Source organism: Tympanuchus pallidicinctus, unplaced genomic scaffold (assembly GCF_026119805.1).
Source record: "Tympanuchus pallidicinctus isolate F22 unplaced genomic scaffold, pur_lepc_1.0 scaffold1, whole genome shotgun sequence".
Classification (NCBI taxonomy): Eukaryota; Metazoa; Chordata; class Aves; order Galliformes; family Phasianidae; genus Tympanuchus; species Tympanuchus pallidicinctus.
Genome location: NW_026294618.1, coordinates 32,242,069 through 32,268,230, shown reverse-complemented (window position 1 = coordinate 32,268,230; position 26,162 = coordinate 32,242,069). Strand labels below are relative to the sequence as shown.

General features: G+C 37.3%; 2 long non-coding RNA genes across 6 annotated transcripts in view; one reads left to right on the top strand and one right to left on the bottom strand.

Moving 5' to 3' along the window:
• The window catches only part of LOC128090062 (uncharacterized), a 40,563-nt gene extending 14,664 nt beyond the window's left edge, over positions 1 to 25,899 (top strand). The window contains exons 2-4 of one of the 2 annotated variants that reach the window (XR_008210806.1): positions 6,329 to 6,417; positions 23,466 to 23,668; positions 24,889 to 25,899. This is a non-coding gene — a long non-coding RNA (uncharacterized LOC128090062). The remainder of the gene's footprint in view (positions 1 to 6,328; positions 6,418 to 23,465; positions 23,669 to 24,888) is intronic. The other variant, XR_008210790.1, reaches the window with a different exon arrangement.
• The window catches only part of LOC128089907 (uncharacterized), a 41,564-nt gene that overhangs the window by 1,150 nt on the left and 14,252 nt on the right, over positions 1 to 26,162 (bottom strand). For 2 of the 4 annotated variants that reach the window (XR_008210735.1, XR_008210718.1), the window contains 3 exons: positions 23,625 to 23,716; positions 6,483 to 6,639; positions 3,065 to 3,160 (listed from right to left, as the gene is read on the bottom strand). This is a non-coding gene — a long non-coding RNA (uncharacterized LOC128089907). Of the gene's footprint in view, positions 1 to 3,064; positions 3,161 to 6,315; positions 6,399 to 6,482; positions 6,640 to 12,227; positions 12,500 to 23,624; positions 23,717 to 26,162 lie in introns of those variants that run through there. The other 2 variants (XR_008210752.1, XR_008210733.1) reach the window with 2 other exon arrangements.

Genomic DNA, 26,162 nt, shown 5'->3' with positions numbered 1-26,162 from the left:
TGACTCCCAGTTAATGGCTATTTTTTATTCCTGATCATATTTCTGCTCATATCCTGTCAAAGAAAAGATTTATGTTTGAGATAGGGCAGCTAACAAAGATGTGTCAACAGTGAGATGGCTGGCGGTAAAAGTTCATTTGGTGTGTCAGTTCATCTTCAGAAGCTACTGAAGGTCAGTTTTATAAAATATGGCTCATTCTTGGATTGTACACTGAAAGAAATCTTCATACCTCAACAAATATTCACTGCCTTAACTGATAAGAACAGAAATAATGTTCCAAGGCCAATGTGGAATTCACTCTGCCCTTCTCCATGCCTACCGCTGGTTGGAAAGAAGATTTCAACTAATTCCTGGCAAGAGGCCTTTGTCTACTCTGTTACAGTTAAATGGTTTAGAAAATAGGCCAAGTTAAGAATTAATTTAAAATAGGTACAATAGATGTAGTAATAAAAGCAGTATTTATTGAAGAAGTTAACATTCTTGACATCTTAATTACTATCTCTAGCAGTAAAATGCCTGTTGGTCCTGTAATCTACTGAGCAGGAATCAGTCTTAAGGCACCACAGTCTTCTTAAGCTAATGGTTGTGGTGGAATATATATAAATAATTAAAGAATTATTAAAAATAAATATATCAATGTTTATGTTTGTATCTTAGTTTATATTTTAAGATAAATGAAAAGAATTATTCCAAGTCATAACCAGTTTGGTTGCAAATTGCATACCAAAAAAAAAAAAGAGACAAAGTTTGGGAAAAATTACCTTCAATTACTTTCTTTTTTTCTCATGAGAACTGTGGTTTTAAGATTATTTCCTTCATTAATCATTAACCCTAAGCTTTTCACACTGATAATGCTGTAGGTAAATGATAATCAAGCTGAATTTCAGTTGGGAAAAAAATTTGCAAACTTTGGTCTATGTGTGAAGTTCTGTTTCCAAATATGGAACTAGAATAGGTGCTCTTCTACCACAGTCCCTGCTGTAGGTCTCATGAGACTGAAAAACACTGAGTTTAATCTCTACCATGAGTGTGAGTTTCTTCTGTGATAACTGATGAGTATTTAAGGTACAGCTCCTTTATTCTAGGAACTGTAAATCTGGCAGCTGTTTTGCATCTCCAGCACTGGAAGTGTAATTTGATTCCTAAACTCATCCTCTGTTTGATGAATTCTATTACCTGAGTGAACTGGCTTTATTAGCATGGGAATTGAATTAGCTCTAAACATTGCATACTTTCATTTTTAAACCCTGGTCCTCCGTAATCTTCTGCCTTCTTTCTTCAGTTTGTAGATTTCTTTGAAGCTTCAGGTTTGGAATGACATAAAACATTGATTTACTTAGTAACTTTACTAAAGCTTTTCAGCTACTTGAACTCTTACTGACCATTTCTGAAGGGAGAGTGCTAGTAATTAATCAAGGCAACCTGACTTTGCTGGTGTGATGGCACTGAATGAGTTCCCAATGGGAGATTTAATTGAAAAACATTATGTTTCAAAATGAATTGGATGAAGTCAGGAGATTAGAACATAATTCTACCAATCTTGGCAAATTAAAGAAAGAGAAAACTCTCTCAGAAGGAGGAACTGCATAATGCATCAATGGGCCATCAAACACTAATTGCAGGCTATCAGTTAAAAGTGACACCAGGGGATTTAATACTGAGTATTTGGATGCAGGCCACAGGATAAAGATATCTTCTTAAATGTGAGTGGAAGTAAATTTAAGCCAGTAGCAACTCTTTCTTGGTATCAATGACAGCCCTACTGTGTTTAATTAGAATTGAAAGATGGGCCTAAAAGTGTTTTCAGGATGCTTTGTCTATTCAGAAGATTTGATCATAGTTACTTCTTCATAAAGTTGTTGCTCTTCCCAGAATCGATCATACCACTAAATACTTTATTTACTGTGCTCAGAACCTGAATGATGCTGCTCTCACTGCAGTTTTGAAGACTATAAATATTGCAAAGACAACATCCTTAGGCAGTCATACACATTTTCAGCACTTTACTCTTTTCTCTCTGCAAAATTATTTTGCTTCCTTGCTTCTTTCTCCTTCTGTGAGGATAAGAGAAAGCACTGACAAGTCCCTGCTGAAACTGGGGACCACTTGGTTATGATCCTTCTAAATATAATAGACTGAAGATGCTGTTAGCACTAACAGTAGCACATCTCCATTAGGTTATTCTATTTAGCATTTATACAAATGTTTTCAACTACAACCCTGCATCTGCACTTTTTTCACATTTCCTTTGTCTTCCTTCTAAAGTTTGTTTCCATGATGTGACAGCAAGGCTGATTTGAAACACAATCACCCTGCAAAGCCTCAAAGCAGGGTTCCACCTACGTCCCACCATGTAACTATTGTTTTACAGCAATACACATTATAGACGGAAACACAGCTGCTGTGAAATAGCATAGACAGAACAGACACTTCAGAGAAATGAAAACAAGCATTCAGCCTTGACCTTTTGATTTGCATACCATAAAAATGGAAATGTCATTTTCTGCAGTATTTATAGAACACTGACTTAACTCTTGAATCCTATTCTCCCTTTTAGTGAGAAATTGTGAGCATCTGTCACTTTCCACTGAGTTCACAGCCTCAAAACTTCCCCCTGATGCCCCCTCCAAAAAAAAAAAAAAAAAAAAAAAAAAGCAAATATCTTTCCAATAACCAAAATTTTTAATCTTCTTTTGTCTGTTAGACCATCCAGGGAAATTCTGTATCTTCAGTAGTATTAAGCTAACAGGTTTTTAGATAATACAACGTGATCTTTTAATCATAAAATCATTATTTCATAAGGGGCTTTTAGAGCTCTTTTGGGGTGAATGGTTTGGGAAGGCTGAGTATCTCAAAATCTTGTCCTTGTGTCTAAGCTTGGTAATTGTTAGTAATCTGAAGGCTGGAAAATAGAAATTGAATGTATTACATTTCTGTAATTTAACAATATTTATAAACTGAGATTAGTCACAAAAGGTCAAACTGTAGAACTGCTCTATAGCAATCATGTCAGTGTTCAGTATAGCAGACCTTAAAAAAAGTGCTGTCATACATTCCAACTCACCTGTCTTCATTTTCTTAAATGTCTTTGTGCCTGTATTTTGGGGGCAGCAGTACAGTCATTATACAAGAAGAACAATGGTATGTTTATTCCAGATTTCTGTTTTGGGGGATAGGAATGGATGATTAGAAAGCGTACAATAAGAGGATGTCAGTAAATTGCCCAGGGTACACATTCATTCTGTCCAGTAAAAAAGAGGACATCTTATACTGGATGTCAGAGCACAAGTGTATAACCTTTGACATTTTCTTTCTTTTTCCATTAGTTGGTTTAGTCACTTTTTTTGCCCATTTAGGCCTTTGATATCCACATATTCATGTTGCAAGAAAAAACGCTCAGTAGACTGTAGATCTCTGTGAAATTCCTTTTGTTGATTTGAAATTGCTACCTACTCATCTCACTCTGCACTCTGTTCTTTTATCGTAAGAAATACACAATCATAATTTCCTGTTCATCTTTCTGTAGAGAAGATGCAGTCACTTTCCTAGATGAAAGTCCTAATATGTTTCATGTCTTCTCACCCAGAATGTGTGGGATGGCCAGCCTTGTCACTCTACCATGTCTTTTCCAATATTGTGTTGTCAGGCTGGAAAAGGTGGAAGACCAGATCTGCATGTGGCATTTGTATTTTTACAGTAGTACGATGGAAGATTTCTGCTATATTCTCTGTTCCCTCTGCAAGAGTGGAACCTCCATTTATTGTTTTCATCCCTGAACACTGAGTTGATACCTAAATTGAAATCCAGTGCAGCAGTGTGGGCTTAGTGAAGAGTAGCTGGAAGGCTGCATGGCAGAAAAGGCCCTGGGTGCTGGTCAGTAGCTGTCTGAATGTAAGCCAGCAATGTGCCCAGGTGGCCAAGAAGACCAAAGGTCCTGGCCTACATCAGAAATTGTTTGGCTAGCAGAACTAGGCAAGTGATTATCCCTCAGTACTCAGTACTGGTGAGTACTGTGTTTTTGGACCTCTCACTGCAATAAATATATTGAGATGCTGAAACCCTTTCAAAGAAGAGCTACAAAGCTGATGGAGGGTCAACACACATGAAGATTGTCTGAGGAAACTGGAGTTGCTAAATTTGGAGAAGGGAAGGTTGAGAGGAGACCTCACTGCTCTCTACAACTATCTAAAAAGACGTTATAATGAGGAGGGTGTCAGTCTGTTTCCTCAGGTGACAAATGACAGGACAAGAGGATGTAGCTTCAAGCTCTGACAGAAGAGGTTTACATTGGATATAGAATGGCTGAGCACTGAAAGAGGCTGCCCAGGACAGTGGCAGTGTCCCCATACCTGGAGTCTTTTAAAGACATGAAGAAGTGGTACTAAGGGACATGGTTTAATAGTGAATTTGATAGCATTAAGTTGGTGGTTGGGCTAGGTGATCTTAAAGGTCTTTTCCAAAATAAATAATTATATGATTCTATAATCTCTTTCAGGGGCAATAATTAATTTAGACCTAGTCATTAAATATTTATTACTTTGCTCTTATTTATATTGACTTTCATCTGCTATTTTCTTGCACAATCATGAAATACAACATAACTCTTATGTAAAGAAAGTTTTCATTTTCACTATCCTGGGTAATTTTATATCATCTCCAAATTCACTATTGATACCATCTAGTAGTTCTAATATGAATGTATTGAACAGTTTACTTCCAAAATATTGATGGACTTCTGAGTAATAAATAAAGTATTTTAATACATTTTGTATTTTATTTTATATCACTTAATTATAAATAAAAAAGAAACCTTTCTTCCTTATATCAGGACTTGTTAGTTTCTTATGCTTTGATGGAGAGATGACTTGTCAAAAGATTTCAGGAAAATTCAAGAAACTTTATCAATACACCTGTTGAACTTTCAATGAATCCGAATAGTTATGCATCTGAGCCTTTACTTTGTGCAACAAAAGCTGCTCCAGTACAACTAGGACATCCTGTGTTGAGCAGATTTATTATTTTCTGTAGTTTCTATCTATATTACTGCATAGCACTCACATCTCCTGTAGTAAGTTACTTGCAACCTCTCTCATTTCCCCTTTAAGAAGATTCTTTTCACTTGTTAGTCTATTTCTTTGGCACTGAGACAGGGTTAGTAAGTAGATTACAACTACAGTAATGATGAGGTAGCTTCACACTTTGACTACCATACCACTTGATGTTAAATGTAGTGGAGCTCAAGTGATTCCTTTGAATTTATTTTATCAGTTTGTTCTATTTGATGGTTGCAAAAAACTTACCTTTTATCAGGAAAGTGGCTGTAAATCTAGATTCTTCTTGAGTGAAAATTGATTTTTTTTTGTTTGTTTGTTTTTGCCATGAGTTTTAACTTTTCTATGCTACTTTACACGTTTTCCACAAGGGAGCAAGAAAGGTTTTATTTGCCCAAGTTAATTTTCTTTTTTTTTTTTTTTTTTTTTTTTCCATCTGCCATTTGCGGTTTTACATTTGATTTATCTGAATGTATGGTCTTTATTTTGTTACCCTTTTCAGATAAGACTCCTGCTTTTTAAAGGAAGACTTTTTAACTTTTACCACCTTTCTTTATTCTGTTATTTTATTGGTTCTGACTTTTTTGCATCTTTTTTTTTTCTGTAGTTATTTTTTAGAGTGAAACTCAATTTTAGTTTCTTTAAATAATCTCAAGATTGTCTGCAAGTATTTTATTCTTCTGTGTTCCTTTTAATTTGTTTTTAACAAGCTTCTTCGTTTTTATGTTCTCTTTTTTGAAATTAAATCTGCTTCATTCTTGCAAAGAATGCTAAATTTGAATATATAGTAGTCATAATTACAGAGCAAGTCTTCAAAAGTAACCTTGAAAACCACATCTCATCCACTCAAGCTTGAGCCAAATTGCTCCTTCGCTTGTGGGTTTTCTGACTAGGAAGTTTAACAAGTAGTCATTCATGATATTTAAAACTATATCATTCCTCAGTATGACATTTCTTCCGGCTACATGGTTATAATTGAATTTTCTCATTCTTATTTTCTGTTCTGCTCTGACGACTTTGATCTCCTTCTAAAGCAGATTAAAGCCCCACTGTTTTCTTTCTGAATAGCAGTACTAAATTTCCTACTAAAGTAAGACAATTAGAAATACGCAAATTCCTATATTCTTTCTGGATGCAGTTAAACTGTTTACTGTGTTCTCCTCATTTAACATTTATACCCTAGCATTCTCATTTATTTTCTTCCATTCTCGCATTCATACAGCATTATGATATCAGTTTTGTTAGCAAACCTAACTTATATTCCTGTCTTATTTCAGTCAGGTAGTCGCAAGTGCAATGCTGGTCCACGACCTGGAGCTGTTGGAGGTGACATCTTTCATCAACACTCTGGTCACAGTCAGAGAAGGTAAGACAATGTCAGAGGGACAGTCAGGAGTAGAAGGGAACAGGGCTGCCTACAGGATTACTCACAGTATACTTCATGATAGGACTGTGGGCCAGATCCTGAACTTAGCTGAATCTTGAGGCCTAAGGATAGAGAGTGAAGATCATTGTCCCAAGGGAAGCTGGTATACATCCCTGGCCTTGGAGTGTTGCCCATGGAATCTGTGAGGGTCTCTCCTGGGACCTGAACAGTAAAAAAAATTTATATTTAAGTGTTCTAGAAAAGGTGTGAACACTCAGATGAAATTTATTTATTTATTTATTTGTAATAGAATACAATACTAATTGTAGCATTGAAGACAGTTGACTGTGAAGAATTGAAAACAAACCCTGTGAGGCTAGGCAGTAAAATGACATAAAACTCAATGTAGGTAAATTAAAAATGCTGCACATCTACAGAAGAAATTATCCTAATTTCTCATGTAGAATGATGGGCTCTGGGATGACCATTAATACTCAGAAGTGAGATTTTGGTACTGTGATAAATAGTTCCATGAAAACACCAGCTCTCTGCTTAGGAGCCATCAAAAAGAAAAAGCAAAGCACAAGTTTTGCTTCCTCAAAATGGGAGTTACAGATCAAAATATAAAATTTTATAACACCACCTTATAAATCCATACTTTGCTGGCATGTTGGTTGGTGGTTGCCTGGGCATCCCATTATTAATCAATTTATAGACAAGGATTATGCCAATCTGTATTGAGTCACAATGAGTAACAAGAAGAAAAAGCAAGAAAATCCTAGCAATGAATGCATGATTTCAAACACCATAGTGTTTAGAAACAATTAAAAAATCAGAGACTATAGTTGACCTCTGAGGCTCTGCCTAACCCAGTAAATTAAAGAGGGCCAGCATTTAAGCAGTTGATTCTGATCATCCAAGTTGTTTAAAGCTACCATACTCTCTCAGGCAGTTTTTTGACATATTTATCTCTGAGACAGTGCTTGAGTCTGTTCCTAGCTGGGTGGCATGTGCATGCCACCACCATGTTTTATACAGAGAGAACATTGAGTTATATGGACAACATCTGTGTTGTAGCTTGTGATCTTCAGGTTCAAAGAATAATTTGTGATCTATTTTGTTTCCTAGCACAAAGGTAACCTTAGCATCCAACCATAGACTCAAAAGCAGCCTATGAAAATAGATAAAATGAGCCTGGAGTTATTTTATGACTCTGAGGCAGTGCAGCATATGTGACACCAAGCTGCTTAACTGCTCCTTTCATTTCCCTAAGCTGGATGGTTGCACCCCAAATGCTGTCTGGGAAAGAACTCTTACCTGTTCTTGCTCTGAGCAATGCCAGATATTGTCTAGAGGCATACTGAAAGTGTGCTAGGGTTTGTGCTAACAGTCTTAAGAGCATGGATACGGGAGCTAGAGACTTGCCCTGCTACAGCACTGCTGGGTAAGGGCTGGTGGACCTAGGGGTGATGTGAGGTACTGGGAGTCATGGAAGAGTTGGTAAGGGACAGGCAGGGCTGATGGAGGAGTGAGAGAGGAGTGAGTGCCTATTATCCTTTGGGCACAAGCTCAACAATTTTGAACACTGTATGAGGCCTTCTGCCTTTTCCCCAAAGCCCTTTACCAACTTCAGTGGCTGTGGGTTTCTAGGAGAATGCAGCTATTGTAGTTCAAAGGAGATGTAGCACAGACCATTTTCATCATACTGTTTTAATTAATATGACAAGCACCTGATATTAAATAATCTTTGTGATGCAGACACCACCAGAAAACTGTTGATGGTTCCCTCTTGTACCATCACACAATTTTAGCATTTTTAGTTCCTCTAACAGCTGGGTCATCCTCTGGAAAGGAGACATGGTGAGCCCCTGCTACAAAGACAAAACCTTGGGGAATGGACACCTACTGATTCCACTGGTGTTCCAGATTTGTCAAACTACTCTCATTTTATTCTACCTTCGCTGGCCTTTTGAAGCAAGTGACAGTATTCTCACAATCAGTTGCATGACCCTCAACCAGAGAAAAGAATTTACAGCTAAGTAATATACTTCAGTACACCTACATTGAGATTTGAATATCTGTTGCTCTTTTGTATGTGATGACTGCCATTTACTTGCTTTACTGATAACCAAGAAACCTTCAACTTTGGCCTCCTCCATTCCCGATTGATTTCCTTGTTGCAGTCAAGGTCGCCTGGGTCAATGTACAATACCTGCTAAATATCTTTCAGTTCAGTACCTCTATATCTTCCAGTGGACAGAAGGCTATACTTTTTACCCATGGAACACTGTTACAGTTGTTAGATTCATAAATACAAAAGCAACAAATCTTCCATAATAGTTACTGTATCACTTTGATTTTTCTGGAGCAACACTTAAAACATCAATGCCGCTTTGAAAAGAGATGAACTCAAAATTGGAAGTTGGTGGAACTCAGAGGTTTAGCAAGTGCTCACAGTCCTTTGGATATATTAACTCTGAATTAATGAATAATCTAGATAATAAAAAAAAAAAGCCAACAAAACACTCTTCCTCAATCAGTGATAAGGGTTACAGTCTGATATGATTTTTTAGAGGAATATCAACTGCTTCATACATTCCAATTAGTGAGAAAATAGTCTTCATTTGATTTAGATAAACCAAGTTTTGTATTGTAAACTGTCCGTTTATTTAACAAAAATATTCACCCTTAGGCATTAGAGAAATATTTGCTAACTTCTGATAACACTGCATATCAGAAAAGGAACTCCAGTGTAGTTAATGGACTGAGGTTGTGTAAAAAGTAATAGGCTTTTTCTCTATACTTTAGGAAGTGTTTTTGAAAAATGAGTATAGGTTCCCTCTCTGCTTTTTTTGGAATATTGATAACTTTAATTGCTCAAGCATAAACTTATTTTCTCAAATAATATATTGGACTGTTAAATCCTCAGATCCATGTTTATGATCTGATTGTATTGAGAGATACCCCAGTTCCTTGCTTGTTTATTTCTCACTGAGCATTTGTTCCTCCTTGAATCACACTCTGCTAAACAGCCAGAGAAGCAATGCCTTTGAGCTTGTGTTGGAGAAGTAAACCACAAGATGAATCTTCCTTTCAGATAGATATTATAGTTCACCTCCCATGCCTCAACTCACAGAGTGCTGGATTGGGTTCACTAAAATATATAATTGATATTGGTATTATTTTAAAGCAGCCTATTGAAAAGAAGTGTGGTAAAATTCCCATAGCATTTTCACTTTCTGACAGCTACAAATGAAATGTATTGTTTCTTCCTTTCCATAAGTGGCTTTGATTTTTCTTAAATGTTCAAGGAAATTAGTCTTCTGCTGCTGTTACAGAGCTGGAGTTGTTCTCACAGCACTGCGATTGTCTATCTACTTTCCTCTATACCTAAGAAGTGTCATACAAAGAGTGCCTAGGTTACCAAAGTGGAAGGTTACAGGCTAGCACTGCAATTTCGAATACAAAATGTGAGACAAAAATGAAGCAAAGAGACCCCAGAATAGTTGTCTGTTGTGGTAACTTGAGAGGCTATAGGATTCTTTCATATAGTTAGTAAACTTTTCTAGAAACTCTTACTTATGACTCATCATGTTGAGGTCAATATTTTACAGTAATAAGCATTAAGACAGCACCTGTTTGTGTGGGTAGAGCTAAATTTGGGTTAAAAAATGAGCAGTGAACCATATGATTGCATAGAAACAAGGTCCACTGCATGTTGGGGAAGGTTTAGTCGGATCTCCTGAAATGGAGTCATTTAGAATGCTCTGCTTCTTTCCCTTCCTCCCTTCCCCTTTCCTACAAGACTGCTTAATTCTGCAGAAAAAGATACTTGCCCACATATGTGCAAGAATGAAGTCATGAGTGTTCGCTGGTAAAGAGGTACTGAACTTCCGATATAAATGGTAGCCAGCTCCTCTGGCATTTTTTTTTTTTAATTTATTTTTGTCATGGACTGTGAGACTGAGTCCTGAAGTGAAGGGGAACTAAATGTTAATGTCTTGGCTGCAGATGAAACTGCCTGGTGGCATCAAATGTGTAACAGTTGCAGTTTCCTGATATAGCTAGATGCTAGACATGCGGCTGAGTATTGTGGCTTAGCGAGTTATCACCATCCGAAGTGAACAGAGGCTAGCAAACTGGCAGGGTTGATGTTATGTTTTGAAAACATTAATTCACTGACAGCAATAGTTACTTCTGCTGTTGTTTGCCTGGCTCTGGGTAATTGCTAGTTGGGATGGTTCCACCTATGCTCATTGTGTGTTCGGTTTCAAGATGAGCATTAAAGTTTAAATCACTGACCTTGGCTCCAAATTAGAGGATGATTTTTTAAAATGTTCTCTCACTCCCCCACCCACTTAGCAAACTCTTTGACCTCTGGGGGTTTGATTTCCCTGAAATGCAGAGATAAATCTAACGTTATTCCTGATGGTACATTTATACATTGTTTTAATATGATTTAACCAAAACTCTGAAAGCTTTTTCCTTCTTTCTCTCTTCATATTTTGCCTTGTGGTCTTTCAGTGGGAAAAACAGAAAATATTTGTTAAAAGCAATAGAATTTTTTTTTTTTAATTTTTTTATTTTTTAAAATCTGACACAAGTCTCAATCAGCATTACGTTATCTCCCTTAACTCCCCAGGCTAATGATAAATAATTGCTCCCTTCTCCCCCTGAAACAATTTTTTTTGTACTTCTGTGAACTTTGAACACTGATATATTATAAAATTAAGCAGATTACAGTGATTTGAACGTTCCTGAGAGACAACAGTAATCATATCTGCTAAGTTTCCCATTCTAGGCAGTGAGAAGGAATTAAAGGTAGCAGTTCTACTGTACCAAAATGAACTGTCTGGGGTTTGTAAACATGCAGGCTCTCATATTAACACTGTAGTGTTCCTCTACCCCTATTTCTTAATGCATGAATCACTTGCCATTTATAAATTGGCATGTACTAATAGCTCCGCTCCTTTTTCTTTTAATGGTCTTACTTGTGTGAGTTTTTGTGTTTTGTTTTTGCTGTTTCTCAATGATTAGAATGGAACAAATCTGATAAAGTTTTACTGTTTGATCTACCGCCTCTTTTGTGGCCAAACCTTTTTAACTAAAGCAACTCAGGGCAGTTTGGCTACTACCAGTAAAGCTATATTACTTCCTGTTAACCTAATATCTGTTCCTGCTCATACTGTCAGGCTTGTTTCTTACTTCTCAACCTTTAGTTGCTCTTACCTCAACATAACAAAGAAAGGATGTTGTGGCTGCGGCAAACTTCTTGAAGAGTTCTCATCTAAGAGACAGTTCTTACCACTCATGCTTTCAACAATACTTGATACTAAAAAAGGAATACTTGGTAGACTCTTATTAATGGCAAATGTTACTGCCAAGAAGTGACGTAAGCTCTTTATATTGTGGACAGCACTTTGTTCTCTGTCTAGCCGTGGAGCTACTTAGCATGCACAGGAAAAATATTATTTAATATTTAAATTGGATTTCTCTAATGAAATGCTGAATTTAATGTTCATATCTATTAAACATGCCATGAATTAATTATTCCTTGTCAAATTAGTTCAGTGGTATAGTTCTGTAAAAGTCATAGAATCCTTAGAGTTGCGACCTCTGAAGGCCATCTAGTCCAATTCCCCTGCAATGAACAGGGACACCACAGCTAGATCAGGTTGCCCAGGGCCTGATCCAGACTTGCCTTGAAAATACCAGGGATGGGGCGTCCACCATATCTCTGGGCAGTATGTTCCAGTACCTCACCACCCTCACTGTAAAAGACTTTTTCCTTATCCCTTATCTAAACTTACCCTCTTTGAGCTTGAAGCCGTTTCTCATGGCTCTCTAAAGAGTTTATTTTCTTCTTTCTTGTAGCTCCCCTTTAAATACTGCTGCTATCAGGTCACCTCACAGCCTGTTCTTCTCCAGGCTGAACAGCCTCAGCTCTCTCAGTCTGTTCATGTAAGAAATGTGTTCCATTCCACAGATCATTTTTCTGGCCCTCCTCTGGATCCTCTCCAACAGCTCCGTGTCTCTCCTATACAGAGGAGTCCACATCGGGGCACAGCACTCCAGCTGAGGCCTGAAGTAGAAAATTAAGGAAAAAAGGGTAAAAAACTAAGGAAAAGGTGTAGAAAATTATGCTCTAATAAGGAAGACTTTTTTACTGGCTTTGTTATCTAATATTTAATACTTTGCTTTGCTCTTTTTTTTTTTTTTTTTTTTTTGCTGTTGGCCTGGTCTCCCTATTTTAATGGTAGGCAAAGTGTAGTTTTTAAAACCGATGTCCGAAAAAAGACAAAAAAATAGTACTGCTACAGTTCTACAGTTGTAAGTGATAGCACATAGGTTATGCCACACATCTTCTGGAAGATTCTGCCTACAGAGATTATTATGGGAGATAGGCAAGATGAAGTTCAAATGTGAGATGTATTGTACTAAGCTCTGCATAAAGAAATTTGATGCAAAAATACAGTCTGGCAACAAAACAAAAAAATTGTTCATAAAAAGTCTGGAGCTGAGTAATTGATACTCAGTTATGGCAACCCTTACTTTAGGCTGGATTAATTTTAGATGGGATGTCAACTGTCAGCCCAAGGAGAGTATTATTCTCTTCTGCTTGTAACTGCCAAAACCTCATTTGGAAGACTTTTGGCTACTGTACTGCTTTGAATTGGAAGAACAATTTGGATAACTTAAAGAATGAAAAACATAACTTGAAGAATGACACATGACGAAAAATGAATGAATCAGTTTTAGGAGTGAGGTGTTGGCATGGGCTTTCTGTTTGTGGAAGGAGCTATTTATGTTGCAAATTAACAATGATGGATTGTTTTCCATAGCTTCTGGAGAAGATGTATAATTTAATCTGCAGCAAAAGTCTAAGCTGGATAGTAGGAATTACATCTTTTTAACTGTTCTGGAGATGGACTGTCATTTCAGAGGGTTTCTGAGAATCAGATTGAGTGAATATCCCTATACTGATATTCAACCTCTTCCAGGTGAAATTGATTATGTACCTATGTTTGGGCAGGATTAGAATAAATAGCTAAAGTCTGTGTTTTCTTCAGTCACTCTCAGATATAAGCATGGAAAAGGGTGTATTATGTAGAAAGCTGAACCTCTTGCCTTGCTACTAATATTTAGCATTCTCTCCTATGCAGAAATCCTTCTGTCTGATGCTCAGTTCTGAGCAACATCCTAAATTATGCCAGGTTTTGGTACCATGGTCATGGTTCCATTAATACCTATAATTAAAGGTGATTTTTGTTTTTCCTTGCAGCTGTTACATCCATATATCCATTGGGAATGAATTTTACTGTCACCTGGAATTTCAGACTTGACATACAACATTCCAGCTCTCAGTGAAGTAAACCTTGCTTTCAGCTTGCATCTGGTTTTGTTAGTCCCACTGTCAGCATGATGACAGACAGGTCTAGAGAATGAAGAACAGGCAATTATGTACTGAGATATTTTTGTAATCTTTCAACTTCTGTGGAAAGTGATTTTGCAAGTGTCAGTCTTAACAGATTTGTAGGAAAATGGGTCTAAAATCCTGCCTTTCCCATTCATTCTCAGTGGCTTTTGAATCTGTTCAGGAAGGAAGGTTCAGATGCATTCTATCATTTCTTATTCTTGTTATTCCTCCAGCAATAACCCCTGCCAAGAGAAAATTAATGAAGATATGCCTCTTTGTTTCTGTAATTCTTCCCAGCAAAGCCCAATCACGATTTTCTAACCACAAGGCAAAGCTGTTATCTCACCCTCTTATATGACAGTTTGTGCTGGGACAACATTTTCTACCCAAATCCACAAATAGCTCATCAAGCCCTGGAGCACTTTGTTTGACTTTGTTGCTCTGTGACTTTACTGTGTTTCAAAAAATATTCCTCAAGAGCTTCCCACCACTGCCTGGTCCAGTAGCGTAACTACAAGTGGAGCTGCCATGACCTGCAGTGTAGGGTAGTGTCAGGCACTGCAGTTGTCAACTGCAGCTTTTTTTCCTAGATTCACAGCAATGAGTATGATGTCATTCTTTTAAACCAACCAGATCACAGATATCTAGTTGCCACACATATTTTGCCTTATGTATTCAGTGCAATGGTTAAATAGTAAAGTACGTATACCTGGATCTAATAGTAGCAGGGGAGTAGTTAACACTTTTAGCAAACAGATAAGCAAAGTGTAGGTAAGTTTTACATGCTGATGATTCAGAAGAATCTATGGTCCAGTCCTAAGCAATTCCTACATAAAATATCTGTAAAAGTACTTATTTGTCCAGTTGACTACAAAAAGAAGAGCTCATTTTATATCTAAGTCCAGCAAAACTTAAAAATTGTCAGCAAAATTCTAATATCTTGCAATAACCATAATGTGTAGTTGTCCTCCTTGCACAATAAAACAGTATTTTTATTTTCATTTGAAAATAATTAAAGTCATAGTGAAATGACTCAGCAACAGAAAACAGCTGAGACAAAACAACAACTCATCACAATTAAGTCCAGAGATAGCTGGTTTTCTCCTCCATGTCTTAGTTTCGCTTTGCCTGGGCTTAGCACAAGGATGTGGAACATAACAGCTCATTCTCGGTTGTGGTTTTTGCAGAACAAGAATACTGCAAGGTGAGTCATGGTAGCAAGGCAGCAGAAGCAGCAACATGAAACTGAATTTTCTCTGCTCTGTATGTTTAATTAGCATATTTCCCTCACCTGTCTTTTTTTCCTTCCACCACTTACATAAGTGTATATTCAGTAGTGGTTGCAATGCCCTTTCTTGTTCTGCTTCGTATTTGCAGTTTACAAATTTCAAGTATCTCTATCTGTTCATTTCCATTTGCTAGTTATCTTTTTGTCATTGTTGTTTTTTCTTTGAAAAAGGAGAAACTGGATGAGAACAGTAGAAAGAGACATACTTGAACAGATTGAAGAAAATCACCAGGTCTTTTTGCAAGGCTCCCTTAAATGGGTTCAGCCCTGCCTCCATGCACCACATCTATCCTGACACTATAGTCAATAATAACAATTTTTTAGAGGAACGAATCTGAGTAAATAGGAACTAATACTTGATATCACAAAGTGATAACACCCTTCTCACAGCTGATAGCAGTGAGCCTAGTAGGTTTTTGCTGCAGGTTAATTGACCCTGAAATATGTTAATATGTTTATCAAGGATAAAGTTTCCCTAATCTATCATTAGTTCAATATTTCTCCTCCCACTTTATGCAACTGATCTCGAGGATAATGATGATTAGTCACATAGCCTGGTGTTATTCAAGATATTCAAAGATTCTTGTAGGTAATCTTCAGGAATTTACTCTGCAGCCTTATTCACGTATCATAGTATTTGCTTTGCCAAAACTTGGGTCTTGTAGGAGTCAGAAAACAATTTCTCATTATCTACTGTGATTATTTGGACTCTTCTTTCACTTCACTTCTACATCTGCTCTGAATGTATCACATGATTTCATAATCCATTCACTTCCATTATTTATGTTCTAATGTATGAAGACATTTGGGACACAGAAGTAAACCTACAAAAGAGATGGGAGCAAGGTCTGGAGGAGGAGATACAGTGATTGTAAAAGAGCTCCATTTTGGAACTCTTCATTCAGAACACAGAACTGCACTTCTCTTAGTGAAAGGCTTTCAGTTTGCCTCTCAATTCTTCTGGTACTGTGGATATCCTGTCTGACTCTACATGCCTCTAATCTTCTGAAGTGGGAGTGGGTTCTCCACAACTCCTTCATTTGAAACAGCACTTCCAAATGCCTGGAAATTGTGAGTACTTTTAACATGTCTTCTGAGAAACTGCCTGTGATCAGTGTTTTTGCCTGAATTTGGAGTGGCTGCTTTTTGCATCTGAGTATATTCAGTTCTCTTATGGTCATGTTGTTCCTAAGCACAGAATGGTGCATGTGTACAGCAGAGAATTAGATTGATAGTGGTAGGCCATTCTCAGTCTAGGTGGTGTCAAGTATTGCATGTTGTGGAAGTGCTCGATCCTCTGACTCACTCTGTATGGGGAATGTAACTACTCTTATCCGTGCCATAAAGTGATCCAAAAGAACATCCTAAAACTTTTACAAAAGAAGCTTTGGTGGGAGCAGTCCTTGACAAGTTTGGGATAAAGTAAGAAGAAGCTTCTCTCTTGTTGTTTATCTGTGAAAAGTATTTACAGCGTGGAAAACTGTCTGGGCCATGCACAGAAATACCTTGCTGAGCAATGTGGGAGTCCATTAATGCTAGGATTAGTGTGAGTTTGTATCCCTGAGGAGGCTACTGTTCAGCAAGCTTGGAGCATTTTCTTCACTCGGTTGTTTTGATTCCAGAGAGAAATCATGCTTAGAAACTGAACGCACCATGTACGTAAATGGGACTGAGAGCAGCAGAGGTGGCAGCAGGTTGAAGTTTGACTAATCGAGTCAGTCAGGTTAATCTGTTCTAAAGCAGCAGGGTTCAAGCCAGAGAAGGATCTACTGTTGATGCAGACTGTCGTGCTGAGATTAATACAAACCAAATTTAGGGGAAAAAAGGCATGTTAGCTAGTGTACTACATGGTGTTTACAGTTTCAACATCTACTACAGCTGTGTTATTCCCACTTCCAAGTTTGAATAACTTTTTTCTAAGAGATTTGACGAGTGCAGTTGGAAAAGGCAGGAGGTATCAGTGTATTACGGTTAATTCCAATTGTTTGAAGCCAGGGAAAATTTTTTTGCTCATGAAAATGGCTCTGCTGCTTCTATATAATATTACTGAGTTGACTTGTTTTGATCTTGATATTCCTATCCTGTACTACCTCTGTATCTGTAAAAATTGAAAAGTTCACAGAACAGTAAAGCAAGATATCTTAATAAGACTAGTTTTAAGATAGATTCATTCTAAGAGTGAAGTCTCATAGTGTAGGAATTCTTTAAGACTGTTGTGAACTGTGTGCACCTGCCAAAATCTACCCAGTCTCATACATGCTAGGAAGACACTCCAGGTTTTCCACTGTTCACTGCAAACACTGCACTTCTTTAAGCAGACAAAATGACCTTTCTCAGCTTAAGATAATGGGCATCAAGAGTACCTATGCAACTTAAGAGGTGTCTGTTTGTAGGAGATTAATATTACGTGAAGAAAGACATCTTGCCTACAAACAGTTTTGGGTTTGGTTTTGTTTATTTGTTTGTTTGTTTTTGAAAAAACAGGAGTGAAATGGTAAAGTTCAGCATGCCATTTCTAACAACAGCAGCAACAAAAAACACCCCAAAATATATTGAGGTATAAAATTAAAAATAAAAATGAAAAAATGCTGAATGGTTCTGAAGTTCCCGTACTATGGAAAAGTGTTTAATTCCTGAAATACCCTTGGAAAAGGTACCCTATACTTTTAAAGCTAAGTACACTCACGGCGGTGGGAACAGAGAAAGTGTTCCTATATGTATTTTTCTTTGAACTATGCCCTCAACTGTACTGAAAGCACAATATATGCTTCTGGTAGGGCAACTATTCCATTTCACATTTCTGGGTAAATCAGTACCCAAGACCAATGGCAAAAGCTAGTGATCTTGTAGATGCAGAAAACGCCCTGTAATTTGCTACTGGCATCACAACTCCTGGGAATTTAATCTTTATTCAAAAAATATATGTATTTAAACACAGGATCTACATAAAAAATATTCAGACCACATGTAGACAAACACTGACTAGACAATTTACCACATCCTATGTAATTCACAACTCTAAAAAGAAATTTAGCCTTCTCTTTCTCTCTCTCTCCGTCTCTCTCTCTCTCCTTTTTTTTTTTTTTTTTTTTAAATATTTTTCCAAAAATGCTTTGCTTCCTGTTTTGGCAGCAATGAGTTTGTTTGGACATTAGTCTGGACATACTGTGATTTGAAGGGAACAGGTATATTCCACATCTCCAGACAGAAAATCTATTGATTACCTAGTCAGTGTCACTGCTGGAAGGCACAGGATGAACAGCACGACTCAGTAAGTGAATGCGTGGTTGGCTGTGCAGGGGAATCTGCCTTTTTGGCTAGGAGTTTGCTATTCAAATTAGATTAAAAAATAGTGAAATCTGCTGAAGAAAGCACTGGGGTGACTCTCACTGGGGCCATTGTGCCTCAAGGCTGATGTTTGAGTGCAGTGTGTTTTCCAGCAGAGACACATACTTTGTGCTTTCCCTTGGAGACTTCATGAGTTTTATCAAATGACTGCTTAATTTAAAAAAAGAAAACCAGCAAAACACAGTCTCTTGGAGCAGGGTTTGGAACCCAGGTTTTCCTATTTCCCAGAGAGTGCCCTTAATGGTTTGGCTGGAAAGTAACATTCTTGGCCTACTAAATCTTGAATTCCTTTATGAAGGTGGAACAGCTCCAGTAGAAAGTACTAAAAGCACCGCAATTTCTTCTGCCTCACATAGTCTGTACATCTGCCCGCTAGAGCATTCTCCCAGACAGAGGGAGGAGAGCTGAACTCCTTTTGGCTGAGCAGACCATAGGACCCAGGGTTCCCAAGTCTTGTGTGAGTGTGCTAGACGTGGAGCTGTTGGTTAGAAAAAAGCACAGATCTGAGAGTTTAAAAAAATATAAACAACAACAACAACAAAAAAATAACCCCCCCAAGGCTGTCCTGTCGTGCTTTAACAGGCAGGCATAATTGTGCTTCCTTTTTGTAAAAAGGCTCAAACACAGGCTGCTGAGGGCCTTTTGCATTCACCTGAACATAAGCACACTCAGCTTGGAGAACAAACAGGAGGAGGTGGAAGATTGCGTGCAGTCGCTGATCAGTGATATTACTGGTATTACAGAGTTACAGAGGGATAATTTGCAGAGATTGCAGAGATGACAGGGTGGCAGAGCTGCTGTGGGTGAATGCAGACTGGCTGGGTGGCATGTGAGGGTTGATAAGCGTGCAGATGTTCTTTGTGCAAAGGAGCAGCTCAAGCGTGTGGAACTCTGTGGTGGAAAAAAGGAATGTGCTTGGGCTTGTTCAAGGAAATATCCTTGGTAAGATCATCTGAGGCATTGTCCTGAAGAGCAAAGTATGGCTGTCCAAGCTTATGGCTTGTCTGGGGCACATTGAGTGAAGATGAATTGAGGGCTGCATCTATGAAGGTTGTCCCAAAAGTAATGCTCCTAATTATTTCCATGGAAAATATAACCAATACAAAGAGCATAAAAACACTCTAGTAGGACAAATTCTTGGCTACAAAACTTTTTCAACACAGTCATCACCATTAGCTCTGCATTTTCACCAGTGATGAACAAGAGCCCGCACACTGCGCTCACAGTTACCTGCAGCCACTGTCAGCACTGCTGAAATGCACTTCCCTCTACCTCAAATCCACTGTTTGGTCTCCATAAAAAGTTCAGCAAGCTTTAATGAATTTCAGTGGGTGCAATTTTTCCTGTGTGGAGGAATTCACTTCCACACCTTTGCTCCACTCGCACTTCCATGTCAGATGCCGTTTTGTCAGACTGCCCTTCTGCTGTCATCTGTTGCATGACAACAAAACATAATGGAATATTGATGGGAAGGATCAACTTCTACTGCCATACCACCAGCATCCACCCTAGACTTTGTGGGCCAACAATAATAAAATAGGAAGCATTACTTTCAGAGCAGCCCTCATAAAATATATAATATAGTGAATGTACATAAATAACAAAACAAATTATTATTTTTTAAATTAAAACATATAAAAAAGAGAGTGACAGAACCATAAAACTAGTGGGATATTTGACCATGTCTTTGTGAAACTAAAGTATCAGGCTTGTTTGATGGGAGTAGCTGCAAGTCTAATGAGCTGTCAAGGAGCTCATCAGAGATTTTTGATGAAATTTGATGCTTCCTGAAGCTTGAAAACAGTTGTTCACAAATTTGTGTGCTGCCAAAAACGACATGAATAAGGCAGATTATGAAGTGAGAGGTATTTCTCTCTGGGAAATATAAAAATCCAGTAAAAAGTCATGATCAAATTTTGCATTGAAAGTCTATACATACCCTTTGAAAATTTGCAACTAATGTACTTTGACTGAAAATGGAATCACAAATAAACCAAAAATATGGAAATATGGACTGTGTGTAGAATACAAGGTGGGTGAAAACTGGCTTGTTTTTGCTCTTGAAGTGTTGTGATTAGTTATTCTAAATTCAGCTGGTTACTGAGTACTGATGACTTTCCTAAAGGTTGTATGTGGGACAAATAATATTTAGAATCCTCATGAATGACTTGGACAATGGGACTTAAAGTTTACAAAGTTTACAGATGGCACAGAACTGTGATTTAAAGGCTGCAAGTCAATGCTAACACGTAGCAGGACCTTTGCAGTCTGGAAGTAAGGCCAGATAAGCTCCAGAGGCCCATGCAATCATGCACTAATCTATGACTCTCTTCCATTTCAGCAACCAGGCTCTCAACATAGAGAAGATATGAAATAAGGGCGAGAACAATGTCACATCACTGAGATGTGATTTATTCGCTTCTGTGAGGGCTGCATTTGTCCAAATGACAGTCTAATATGATATTGATGGACCAGTGAAATTGGTTTACAAAAAAGAATTACAACAAAAATATTTTTACAAGTAATATTTTTATATATACCGTTGACTTATGTGATACAAAAGAAATATCTCAAAATCTATGTATATATCCAGGATATAAAGAGAGGTAATTCAAGAATGATCTGACCAATTTTGAAAAATGTTCTATTTTAAATGCTATGAATAGATCATATTTAGATGCTCATAAATTATGTTAGTTGAGAGTATAAGATAGCAAAAGATGCTTAATAAAAAGATTATGGTGTCTTGCAAATGAATAGCTAGCTACTTAATGACAGGATATTGCAATGTAGATAGTATTGAATATTCATTGAAATTAATGCTCATGGTCATGTGAGTATTATTAAACTTTAGCAAATAATCTTTATGGCTTCTGAAACAGGCTCATTTTAGACAATCATTATGCCTTAGTGGTTAAATGAAAATGAGATAGTAGATATATAATGGCAAGTACCATTGAATTTACTTTTAAAATAAGCTTTCTAGATGCTTAGTACTAACACTAGGCTGAGAGAAATGGAGCTGTGAAGAATTTCATTATCATAGCAATGCTCAATGTTTCATTTGATCTTAATGGAAAGTTTATGAAAGACTGCTATTAAGTCTGGGTAGGGGAGAAGATCGCTATCATTCTTCTACGAGTATAACCAAAGGGCTTAATTTTCATTAGCTCTTGAATTGTTCCTTTATCTTCTCTTGCTTCTTAGCAGCATGTGTTTGTCAAAAATAATGGATTGAAATTGGAGGGCAAGTGGGGTTTAGACAGCAATGATTTTGTTTTCAAAAACAAAACTATTCATTTTTATGAAGGGAACAAATTAATTTCTGAGTGGTAATTTTACTACCACAAGAAGTATGCATGCCACTCCTACCAAGAGAGTTGAGTGTATCTTGAAGTTTTGTCTGTTGTCTAGGACATGGAGAATTGGCCACTGGCAACCATTCAGAACCATTTAAGGGAAAGATTTTCTCATATGTCTTGAATTTGGAAGTGGTGGGTTTTGGACATCTCATTCATTAATGTCGCAAGTTATGACTCAAGACTCACCAAAACTTGTATTTCCCACATTTACTGAATTGTGCATTGTGTGCTTTTTTAATGACTGTGCCAGATTTCAGGGAGATGTCTGCATGGAGTGTTCTAGACGCAAATTTTTCCATGCTTCAAAAAAAGTAAAAATAAAATTTAAAAGGCATTTTTGTCCACTGATGTAAAAAAACCATTACAAAGAAAAGCAGTTATTTAGCATGAGCAAACCGTAGCAATGCAAAGAAGAAATGAGAGAAGGAGCTGTACTGATTTGAGTTTCAGTCATCCAAAAAGATGGAAAGTTTAGATGCCTGAAAGGTGAACTGTGGTAGCTCAAGTCCTGCCTTGGACTGCAGCATATATGGTTAAGCAAGGGATTTCTGTGGGGCAGATGTGTGAGCTGGAGAATGTGGAAAAGACTTTCTATTAATGTAAATAAGCAGCTGAAATAATTACAGCTATCATATTTGAAGCAAGTAAGTATTTTGAGCAATAGGTTTTTTATGCTCTGTTAATACTGTTTGGCAGTAGGTGCTCCCTACTTTATGTGCTTTAGATGGGGAACTCTTCAGTCTTTACTGGATTTAAGTCCCCTTATCCTCTTCCAGAGCTGGACTACAGGCCACGTTTCCTTAAAAAAAACAAAACAAAACAAAACAAAAAAAACCAAATACATACAGTTGCTGTGATACATACAGTTGCTTTGTGATTAACATGCAGCCTTATGAGACAAAAAAACCTGTATTCAGAGTCCAAAAAGAGTCCATTTGCAGTAATTTGTATTGTGTGCCTAAACTGCATAACTTGTCGAGTTTGTAATGCCTTGCCCTTCTTTGCAGGTCTTTGCATTTCTTTTGACATTTCTGCCTTCAGTGGCTTTTCTTTTCCAGAGAACTAACAGCACTGCCACAGAACACTCTTTCTTCTAAGACTGAGTTCTGCTCAAGGAAAAATATTCAAAGAACAAATAAAGCCCAAAATAATTAGAAAATAATTTTTGAGGTGTAGTACCCTGCATATTAAAGAAAAAAAAAAAAGGATCATTTATATCATCTGAAAAGTCCTCTGAACTCACTGTTTGTAGCTGTACATTTAATATATATTTTGTCTGTGAAGTATCAGTAAGGTATAACTATGGGGATGAATAAGGAGAATAAAAAAAAAAAATTTCTATACGATGTCTTCTCCTGGATATCTAAACTGTAAATATTGAATATAAATGTAAATTTATAGATCTTTGATAACCAAAATCAAGACTCTTCTCTACAGTTCCAACATAGCATAAATAAATAGATACACATATGCAGTAAAACTGGATTTAAGAAGGTGTTTTTCACACTCTTTACAAAAATAGGGGAATTGCATTTATTTGAAAATTCCCTTGCACTGAATGCAGCTGCTAGGATGCAGTATTGTCACATATCATATGAGAAACCAGGATAACTGAGTGAATGTTTTGTTGCAGGCAACTGAACACATGCTCATGGGAATGACTTACAGCTTACAAGAATGGAGGCTACAGGCTATAGCTACAGTTACAGAATACATCATTTCAATTTCTGTGTGAAATTCACGAAGTCCAACCATTAATAAATAGTTTGCTTTTCTATTTTCTGCCGCATACCTTCAGTGAGGTCACCCATATGGAGATCAACAACAACTTTTCTTGTAATTCTTGAAATGGCAATTACAAGATGAGTTATTCCTGAAAGACAACTTGAACATAGTATTTTTTCTTTAATTTCCAATGAACGATGTGTTGAAAGAATTATCAGCAGAAGCCAGAATTGAACAGTAAATTATATTTTTTCCTTCATGAGATGTATATGCTGGTCATGTGCTGGGGAAGGACTTGGGATTTTTAGAAGAACATTTGCAATATTATACTGCAAAGTTTCAGAAGAGTCCATTAAGCAAATTGGGAATTTATATATGGAAGAAGCATCGCATTCAAGGCTTCAGAGCTTACTATGATTAGAGTGTTCCTTGTGAGAGATTTGTGAAAATTTCTTTATCCTGGGCATCTGCCAAACTTCAGGCTTTAATGCTCTGAGATTCTGAGTCACAGGAGCAGGCTGACTACTCACACAGCATGTTGACTTGCCGGGAGGTGGGTGAAGGAGGTAGTAGGCAGGTTAGAAAGAAGAGGGACATGAACATTAATCTCATCATTCTGTAATAAATTTTGCTCCACAGCTTCCATGGCTTCAGGTTTTTTATTTATTTATCAAATTTGCCATGAAAAATAGGACGCTTTAGAGATGTGAGCTCTTTTCTTTTTCAGGCTGATGACAAAAGAACATGTAAATTCTTGGTATAAAAATGCTAGAAAAATAAAGGTAAACCTGCTACTGAACATGGATATCATATATAGCATCAGTCCATGATAGCTGTCATTTGAAATGAGTAGGTTGTGGTCAGAAAATAACTTCTTTCAATTCTTTAATTTGCTAGAAATCTCCCCATAGTGGGTCTCTGTATAACTGCTTTAAGGTTGCTGAAGGTAGACTAACTTTTCTGCATCATGTTTTATAGATCCTGACTGTACAAGATTAGTGTTTCCTCCTGAAAGTCATTAGATAAGGAGAAACTAAATACATACTAGGCAATGACAGCATGTACAAGAACTAGTTAACCAGATCAGATGGTTGGAAACAAATATTCAAACTTATCAGATACAATACGTGAGGTGCCTACTACAAGCATGCTTGAATGTTTTTTGGAGGGCCATGTAAGAACCTAGTGGGTTTTGATAATGTAGACAAAAGCTGCTAAAAATCGGGACATGGCTACAGAATTATGACTGAACATTGGATCCTGAAGTTATTTAAAAAAAAAAAAGAGAAAGTATTGGAATGTATCCACCTTTGGTATTTTAACATTCACAGGTACTGCTTTTCATGTGGGAGATGAAGACTAAAGCCCTGCAGATCTACTTCATCAGACTCCCATCAGCCGTAACTGAAGATGCCTGTACTTGGAGTCAGTTAAGAACTAAGACACACATTAGCCTAAACTGGTTTCAGTGCTGAGCTTACCCTGTCTGTGTATATAATTTTATATCACTCTGTTTGACATTCATAATGGAGGGCATGGTCAAGACATTTCTCAGTGATAACTTTCTGTTCTTCTTTTGTCCCATATAAACTTGCCTTCAACATACAACAACTACATGAAGTTCAGGCATAGCCTAGCTTTCTATCAAGATTGCAGCTAAATTGTCCTATGTGAGATTTTGAATTGTTTAGTCCCATGTGAAGGTTCAGATGTGGATGTATGCTAGTGTGTAGGATGGCATTGATTTGTGGCTACTGATTCTCCTGTACATAATAAAAAACTGAGAAAGCATTGACATAGGAAAGAGTTTATGTCTGTAAACAGGTTTCTATGATGTTCCTTGTGATTTCTCATGGAGAAAGAAATGAGACCATTAACATTATAAATTTTGACTTCATCCAGAATGCAGGCTAGAGATCCAGACTACCTCCGTATCTGCTCCATAAAAAAAGTATGTATAGATATGGAAGTAAAACAACATAAAATAATTGTTTGGATTTTTTTTGGTTTTGCTTTTTTGGAGGGGGAAGGAGATGGTTAATCTAGGCTAGAGGATGATGTCCAGAAAGAGCTAGGGAATGAGCACAAGTAGTAGGTCTCAGAGCAGTAGCTGTTAACTTGCTTTCTGGTTTTCCTCCAGCTACCTCTCCTAGACTGTCTAAACATGTTTGAGGTGACAATATACTATAGAGTCTGTTTCCAAAGTTCAGTACCAGCAAAGCTGCAGTAAATCTCTTTTCATGTACAGTTCTCCGCCTCTATCCTAAAAGCCTGTCACCATCAAATACTCTTGTAGGCCATGCAAAATTATAACCATGGTACTTCCATCTCAGATACTTTGAAAGGAGACAAGAAGGAGAACAATAAATCTCTCTTAAGAAGTCAAAGCCCTAGCTCTAGCTCCCTACTTCATAGTCCTAGCAGAACTATGAGAAGTGTGCTGTAGTGCATCATGACTGTTGGGCCTTACTACTAGAATTCATCAGCCACAGATGCCTGCTGGAAGCAGACTTGTGCTTTCTTAGTCCTTGATGAGAGACTGCACAACGCATAGAAAACACTGAGCTAGTTCTTGGACTACTGTGGGAAGTACCTTTCAGCTGCT